Source organism: Pipistrellus hanaki (genome assembly GCF_964339955.1).
Source record: "Pipistrellus hanaki genome assembly, chromosome: 18".
Taxonomy (NCBI): Eukaryota; Metazoa; Chordata; class Mammalia; order Chiroptera; family Vespertilionidae; genus Pipistrellus; species Pipistrellus hanaki.
In genome coordinates this window covers 22,364,655-22,373,361 of record NC_140520.1, presented here as the reverse complement: position 1 = coordinate 22,373,361, position 8,707 = coordinate 22,364,655, and the positions used below count along the sequence as shown (strand labels likewise).

The 8,707-nt window shown below is 40.0% G+C and overlaps 1 protein-coding gene across 1 annotated transcript in view; it reads left to right on the top strand.

Annotated features, from left to right (window-relative positions):
* The first annotated feature begins 8,467 nt into the window (after window positions 1-8,467).
* Window positions 8,468-8,707, top strand: part of NMNAT2 (nicotinamide nucleotide adenylyltransferase 2) — a 97,593-nt gene continuing 97,353 nt past the window's right edge. The window contains exon 1 of the mRNA XM_084866600.1: window positions 8,468-8,482. The gene's annotated coding sequence lies outside the window, so the exon portion shown is untranslated. The remainder of the gene's footprint in view (window positions 8,483-8,707) is intronic.

Here is an 8,707-nt window from a genome sequence, read left to right as displayed (position 1 = left end):
TTCAGTCATCAAAGCCAATTTCTTAGGCTTAGAAGATCCTTATCTTTTAAAAAGATTTTTTTCATTTCTTATTCTCTTTTCTTTTATATAAATGCAAAGAGCATTTGCTAATCACACACACACACACACACACACACACACACACACGTATATATAAACTTGAAAGTTTATATACCATAGTGTGTGTGTGTGTGTGTGTGTGTGTGTGTGTGTGTGATATGTCTCCACTTATTATTTTTTGGCTTGCATATCTAATCATTTACTGGACAAAGGTTTCCTGTGCAAACCATGCAAAAGCACATATCCAGGCTGAGTATAAGATTTTAGAATCAAAAGTAAGAACTTTGGAGAGAAGCTAAACATGAAAAGAATGGAGAATGTCAGCGTGTACTCCGCCATCCTCTGGCTACTTGATCCTGGTCAGGGGGAAATCAGGATTCAGTGATGAAGTCCACATCCAGTTACCATGGAAATGATTGTGCTGTCACAAATGTAGTGCTATGCCTTCATGGTGAAGAGGAACAGATGGTCTGGATGAGAATAAAGACCCAGGGTTAGCAGAATTATTTGGAGAATGAGCCATCCATTAGATTCCTTTTGGAAGTAGGTAGGAACATAAATAGTAACTACTTCATAGTAGCTTTACAAAGCCCACTGAGCAAGAAGGAGCTTAGCCAGGGTAAAACTTACAAAGCTCTCTTCCAATAAGAGGAAAAGAAACATTTTACTGTAGGATGAAGCACAGGTAAGAATAGGATACAGCTAGCACACATAGGGCCAGCAGAGAGGCCCACACATGCCACACTTTTGACACTGTCCTGTTTTGGGGTATTTTTGGCTTCAGTGTTGACTTGATTTCAGTATTCTGGGTCATGTATTTCCAAACAGCCTCAAGACCACAGGCTTGGATAGTTGGGTTTGTAAGGTAAGGCCTGGTGTAGGGGCATCTTGCATCCAAGTGGCCATAGTCCAGACCCAATTCTCTAGCCATGCTGGTGGCCTGGAAACCAGTCTCCACTGATAGGACAATAAAACCAAGACATCCCCAGCAACTAAAAAACACAAAAAACAAAAGCATTAACTTTTAGCCTGGTAGCTTTCTATCATGACATTGTTCTTTTAAAGGGCAATGAAATTTCCCAAGCTTATAAATGCCACAAAATCACTCATTGTTAGAAACACATTTTTTATTTGGAGTAGATGCAACAAGAAATTTCCCAACATTATCGCCCTCTGGGGGTGATTATTAAGTAAATTAACCAAGAGAAGCTAACATCAGATAGTAACTGTTATGTGCCAGCCTACAATTAAAAAAAAAACAACTTTAGATTTACAGAAGAGTTGCAAATATAGTACAGAGAGTTCACCAATATCCTTCCTCCAGCTTCCCCTAACATTAACATGTTATATAACCATCGTTCAATGACTGACACTGTGAAATTAACATCGATATAATACTATTAACTGAACTACAGATTTCCTTCCCATTTCACCAGTTTTTCCATTAATGTCTCTTTGGTTCCAGGATCCAGTCCATGTTATACTTCATCATTATGTCTAAGTCCCCATTCAATCTGTGATACTGGGTCATTCCTTGTTTCTCATGACCTTGACAATTTTGAATAGTACTGGTCAGGTATTTTGTAAAATATCCCTGGATTGGGGTTTTTCTGATATTTTTGTCATGATTAGACTAAATTTATGGCTTTGGGGAAATAATACCACAGAGGTGAAGTACCCATTTTATTGCATCACATCAGGGGTACATTATATCAACATTACTTATGACTGACATTGTTAACTTTGATCACTTGGATCAATTAGTGTCTGCCAGATTTCTCTACTGTAAAGATACTATTCTTATCTTTTATAGACTCTGTTAGGAGAACTTAGTAAGTCCAATCCACACTCAGGGAGAAGGGAATTATACTTCAGCTCCTGGAAAGCTAATTACAAAAAAATTTGTGGATACATGTTTAAATCACCACAATAAATTTTTTTTTTTTTTTTTTTTTTTTTGCTGAGATACTTTGAGGGTATACAAACATTCTGCTTTTCCTGTTTCATCTACTTATTTTAGGGAATCTTGCTCTTAGCCATTATCATTGTTAGGCTCTAATGGTGACTTTCAATTTCCCCTACAATTTTCCTTCTACATTTATTTGGAATTATTCTGTGAGAAAGATATAGTCCTCTCCCTTCTAATTTACTTACTGATATCAGTATAGACTCATGGATATCTGTTTTAGTTTTTGAATTATAATGCTATACTACAATTATTTATTATGTTGTTCAAATTGTGCCATGTTTGGCCATGGGAGTGGTAGGTAGGCTTCCGTGTCCTTTTTATATGGCCTGTACAGGCAAGAGTTAACATCGCAGGCCCGTGGCTGCTATCTTTAGAAGGGCCTGCTGGCAAGGTTGCCCTTGGCTGGCATCTGGGAACTTGGCTTTGTGAAGAGTTCCCCGTACTGATTTGGAAAGTTCCCGACCCTGGGAAGGTTATTTTGTCCACTTCAGGTACCAAACACCTGCTTCCTTCTGAGATCCTGGGATGTTGGCACTTGCCAGTCAGAGAATGCCTGCATGACCATCCCCTAATAAAAGCCCTCAACTCTAAGTCTACCACACACACACACACACACACACACACACACACACACCCCAAACACAAATATACCAAGCCCCACTTTGTGTTCAGAAAACTCCCATTTTGCCTTTTTTTTTCTTAGTGGAGCTTTTAGGAAAAGGTGTGAGCAAGTTTCTGTCTTTTTCCTCTGAATCCCATTCTCTAGGTTGATCAATTAAATCTGATCTGCGTCGTTCTCCCATGTGAAATGCTTCCTTTTCTTTCAGCATCCTGGACTCGTTGGAGAGCACAATGTATGAGAAGAGAGAACAATGCATCAGATTTGGCCACCTCGGCAGTTACTTATCCACTGCATTGTGAAATTGCCTCCTTTTAGTAGCATATTTCATTTCAACCCATATTATGACGCCTGCATTTTTCCAGAGTGGTGGAAAGAGCAAAAGATCCATCATTTCTAATAGTACAAACTTTGGTTACTTCAAAGTACTCTTTCAGCGCTACTTATATGAGGAAATGAACTATTATGCATTAATGACACTTTCTCTACCGTGATGAATTTGCTCAAATCATCTCGGAAACCATCTCAACTATCTTTTAGGGCCTCAAGAAAGATTTTAAAGCATTTTCACCAAAACTGGGCTATGCTTACCTTCTTCTCCCAGGAAGTCTTCCTGGAAAGAGACATGCTTGGGGACATAGGCACCCGAGAATCAAGAGCAAGTTCAATGACCAGCTGAGCCAGAGCACATTTAATCTCACAGCTGAAGGGGAAGAGAGGCCCCAGCAGAGGTGGGCAGGTGAGGAGGGAAGCAGAGCAGGTGTTGGTGATCACAGGCAGCGAGGGCTGCCTTCTCTACCCATTATATCAAGTCCAACTGGTGGGACTCTGCCTGGCAGTCAGTCTGGGTAGTTAGTGGGCTCAGCCTTTAGCTGGAAATGTCACTGCACAGTGGACTGGCACAGCAGTCTTTCTGTCCTCACCCAGGTTAGTTATCATGTTGGAGAGTCAAGAGACCCTCTCTTACTCCCTAGTCCTGCATCGATGAATCTTCCTTTAGAAGGGCAGTGTGGGGCCTTGCTATAGGAAGGGGCCTTGGACTCTTGACAGGCCTGGTTGGAATCTTGCCTGGGCCATGGGTAGCACTGAATGATCCTGGGCAAATCCTTTTGATAGGGCATAAAAAGGATATTAGGGACCAGCAATAATTATCCATATAATAAAACCCTAATATGCAAATCTACTGAACGCAGAACGACCAGTCGTTATGATGCTCACTGACCACTGGGGGTCAGATACTCAATGCAGGAGCTGCCCCATGGTAGTCAGCACTCCCACAGGGGGAGCTCTGCTCAGCCAGAAACCAGGCTCACAGCTGGCGAGTGCAGCGGTGGCGGCAGGAGCCTCTCCCACCTCCATGGCAACGCTAAGGAACAGTGAGCCAAGCAGTAAAGAGCTGGCAGGAGGTAAGGAACGAGGGATCCTGGACTGTGAGAGGGATGTCTGAGTGCAAGAGAGTGCAGGCCGGACTGAGGGGAGGAACTCCCCCCCCCAAGTTCACAAATTTTGTCCACCTGGCCTCTAGTAGATTAACAAGTTCTTTTTGGCTTAAATTAGTTTAAATAGGGTGTCTGCTATAGATTTCTGAAATGGTCCCAAATCATACAAGAAACTCATAAAATCTAAACATGTACAGCTACCGACCTTCAGCCACTTCAAATATAGCAACAGAATGGATATGGGTTGTGAAGACTGAAGTTAACAGGTCCAACTGGTGCATATTTTTTTTATGCCTCCATTTCCACTGAAATTGGTTATTATTGGCAAGTTTTTAGAGAAGCTCGTCTGCACCACTGTTAATTTCTACATTTCATAGATTTAGGGAGTCATGGGATTAAAATTCTAGGATTTTGAATTGTGATCAAATTGTGAGGTATTAATGTAATAATAATAGTAATAAAAAAACCCCCCCACAAAACTTTTGTCTTTTAAGTTCCCTATCCTTTATTGAAGACTCCTGTGAGCTAGACATGTTTTTCATTCTGGTGACTTAAAGGAAGGAGGCAGAGATATTCTCACATGTCATTTAAAGGAATACTTTGACTTCTTATTCATTGTAATTCTTTCTGATAGAACTTTTCTTTATATATCCTATTCCCTGAAGATGTTTGTCTTGAAGTAGAGAAAGCAAAAGAGAGAGAACTATGCAAATATAGAGCATCCTAAAGAGTCATGGGATTTCTCAGAGTTGTTTCCCAGAGTAATATTTTTTTTTAACCAGGAAAACATAAAATAAATATTTAATATCTGACTTTATCTCAGGAACTGAGGAAACCACATCTAGGTGTGTGCCTTTTTGCTCTTCCTATAATGGAACCCAGCTTCATAAGCATGAAATGGTTTTACCCTGATTTATAATGTAAATGGATGATTAATCCAAGTGAGGTAAACAGGGGGATAAGTGAGCATCAGTACCCACACTGCTAGATTTTACATATGCACATTTCATAAAAGACCCAATAGACACTTAAGCCTGCCCATCAGAACAGATATTTATAGCAGGGAAAGTTCTGGGTTGGACTGTCTGCCTTGAGCCATTTGGAAATTGAACTAGCTGGAGCAGATTGCAAGATTTAGGCTATGAAAGAACAACTCTGGTTCTTTTTCAGCCTAAAGCAATTATCCAGCTGTTGGAAAGTTGAAATATTGGACCCAATTATGTTACCTAAGTTAAAATAAGCCCTACTGAGAATAGCTCACTCTATATATTCAGGTACATGTATTATGCAAGAGACGTGACATTCCTATTTCTATATCTTATAAGTCAGCCTCAGAATCTTAACTGAAAATTAATTTGTTTTTAGTATGTTTTTTGGCTATTTGTTTTCCAATTTATTGCCTTCTAAGATTGTAACTTCCAGAAACATCCTTGACAAAGTCATCAATAACAAACTCCAAATTGTCCTGGATGGTTTGGCTGAGTGGATAGTGTCGGCCTGCGGACCAAAGAGTCCTGGATTCGATTCTGGTCAAGGGCAAGTACCAGGGTTCCAGGCTCCTCGCAGGCTTGGGCCCTGGGGTAGGGGTGGGAGGAGTGCATACTGGAGGCAACCAATCTATATGTTCCTCTCACAATTGATATTTCTTTCTGTCTTTCCCTCTTCCACTCTCTCTAAAAATCAATGAAAAAATATCCTCGAGTGAGGATTAAAAATAATAATAAAAAAATCTAAAAACACACAGAAATACATATTTTGAACATAATACCTGTGGAGTTTGGCCTAAAACTGACAATATGTGTAAAAGAAAAAAAGTCATTTACTCACACATGGTCCTATTTGATACATACTATACACCTGTATATATAGTACACAGGGCATGTAATATAGCAGCTCTAGTTCAAAGCCATACAATTAGCAAGTGAAACATTTCTTCACTTCCTCCAGGCCCTTGCTCAGATACCTTGTTATCAAAGAAACCATTCCTGATCACCTTAAATAATGGAGAATTTCCCTTTCCTTTTCTTCTTAACCTGCTTCCTTCTCATTATGGTATTTATTACCATTAAGTTTAGTCATTGTTTTATGATCTGCTTTATCCTCTAAAATGTGAGTAATACTAAAGCAGGGACTTCATTTTGTTCAAAGCCCCTAAGTCAAGTACCTGACACATGGCAGATCTCAATAACTATTTATTGCTTAACTATAATCATGTTAATTGCCCAGCTAGTGTCATTATTTCATCCCAAGTCAGCCTCCCTTTCACATCTTGCTCTTTCTGACCCAATAATTCCATATCAGGGAAGATGCAAACTTCTTGATTGTACACTAATTCTCAGGACCCTTGTATTTAAACTAGAAATTTTATACATGTTAGGGTTAATTTGCTAGTCAGAATGATTTAACAAGTATTTATGGTACACCTATTATATATACTCTTGGATAAGCAATTTACCCAAAAATCTTGAAGCCTAGGAAAGGTAAAATATTTGTATTTGTGGAGTTCTATGTTCAGACTTACTATGTACACCTGAGATTAATACAATGATATATGTCAATCACTATCTCAATTTTTAAAGGCTAGTTTAAAAAAAGAAGTTATTAGGTCTATCTATTATGTCAGAATAGAACACGTGCTCGCTTTTCACCCTGTCTCTTCCCATCTTTCTGTCTTACCTCTTCACTTCCATTAGCCAAATTTCTAGACATCGTTCTAGATTTCTCTTTCCCTCATCTTCCAAATTCAATCTCTTTGCAAAGCTCAAAAATTTTATTTACAAGACTTATCCCGAGACCCTTTGCTTCCATCAACGTCACCTACATAAATCCCAGTCCAAAGACCATTCCATTTGCTTAGACTGCCAGCAGGTTTTCCTAAATGCTTTCCTTGTCTTCCTATTTCCCACCTAGCAGCCAGAACTGTCTTATAAAAGTGTAAATTATGAATCACTGCTCTGCTTAAAAGCTTCAATGGGTTGTTCTCCCCTTCCCTCCACCACTACTAGATACCCCACTTATTACAAAAGACATTAAGTGGTAGATGAATAACAGCCAAATAAAGATACATAGACAAAGGCAATTCTGTCCTCTGAGAGGTTGGGGCCCAGCGTGCTGGCACCTCAAAGCATTCTGCTTCCCCCACGTGGAAGGTCTCCAATGCTTTCCTTATTTCATTCCTCTCTAAATTATTCCAAACCCTACCTTTTTAACTTAGAAGCCCTACTTTATTGGATCCTGCTCACAAGTCCAATCATCTCTCTTAGAGTTTCCCCCTTTTTCATATACTACCCTGTTTCCCCGAAAATAAGACAGTGTCTTATATTAATTTTTGCTCCCAAAGATGTGCTAGGTCTTATTTTCAGGGGATGTCTTATTTTTCCATGAAGAATACGGTACACATTTATTGTTAAATGAAAATAAAGGAAACTTATTACCTGTATACGGTACGGTAGTACAGTAGTTGTCAACACAAACGAGACAAACTGTGAATCCTACAGTATCAAGAATTTACTCACTTATTCAATGACAATCATGTCATCATCTTCTGGAGCATCATCATAACAATCCAATTCCTGAATTTCCTGGTGAAATTAATTTTCATTCTGAGACAGAGCCTAGGGGGGCCTTATTTTCGGGGGATGCCTTATATTTCACTCAGAAGGAAACCTGTAAGTAGGTCTTATTTTCGGAGGATGTCTTATTTTCGGGGAAACATGGTAGTACTCTAGCCACACTGGCACTATAAACTCTTACCTGCCCCAAAATATTGGTACCAGCAACTCCTTGTCTTTTAGGTTTCAGTTTAAAATTTCCCTGCCCAGAGGGCCTTCTCTAACTACTAGATGTAAAGCGCTCCCCTTTCTTCCCCTCTCAGTCGGAGAGTCAATTACATTCAAGGACTGAGCATTGCACAACTGCCATCTGGTATTTTCTTCATCTGTTGTGTATTGTCCGTTTCCTTTCAGTGGAATGTACACTCGGTGAAGACCGGGGCCTGGCTTTATCAGCCGATTTTGTAACCAAGTCTAAACACAGCATTAAACACTCAAGAAAGTTGTTGAATGCGCACATCTTTGCCTCATTTCTTGGCATCTTATGTAAGATCACAGACATTTTCCAAGACAACTTTAGCTCATTGTGCCCCATTTACGTTCTCCCAATCTGATCTCATTGCTTCAACCCACAAAAGGGAAGGGCGGACAGATTGGGGCCTCCCTATTTCTTGGGCTCAGTCCTAGTAGTTCAAAATCATCACATCGTTAAGGGGCAACACAAAGGCGGAAGTAAACAGTCCTGAAATGAACAGTAGTCATTTCTCACTTAAAATCTTAGGAAGAGAGAAAGACACAGTTCACTAAATCAGAAGGAGATAAGAGAAGGAGCTCACACCCTGTTGTAAGTATTCATGTTTCTGGACGTAGGTAGCACATTTTGTCTTGATAGAATTAAAAATTTTTTAAAAATGCGGGATGGAATGAGGTAGGGTAGGGGCGAGAGCAAGGAAGGTCGAGAGGCACGAACAGAGAGCTAGAAAGAAAAGGGAAGGACCGAACAGAGCAGTACAAAAGCAGCCTCGGATCTCGCCGGGGATGCAAGCGTTAAGGGGAGGCGGGGAGTGAC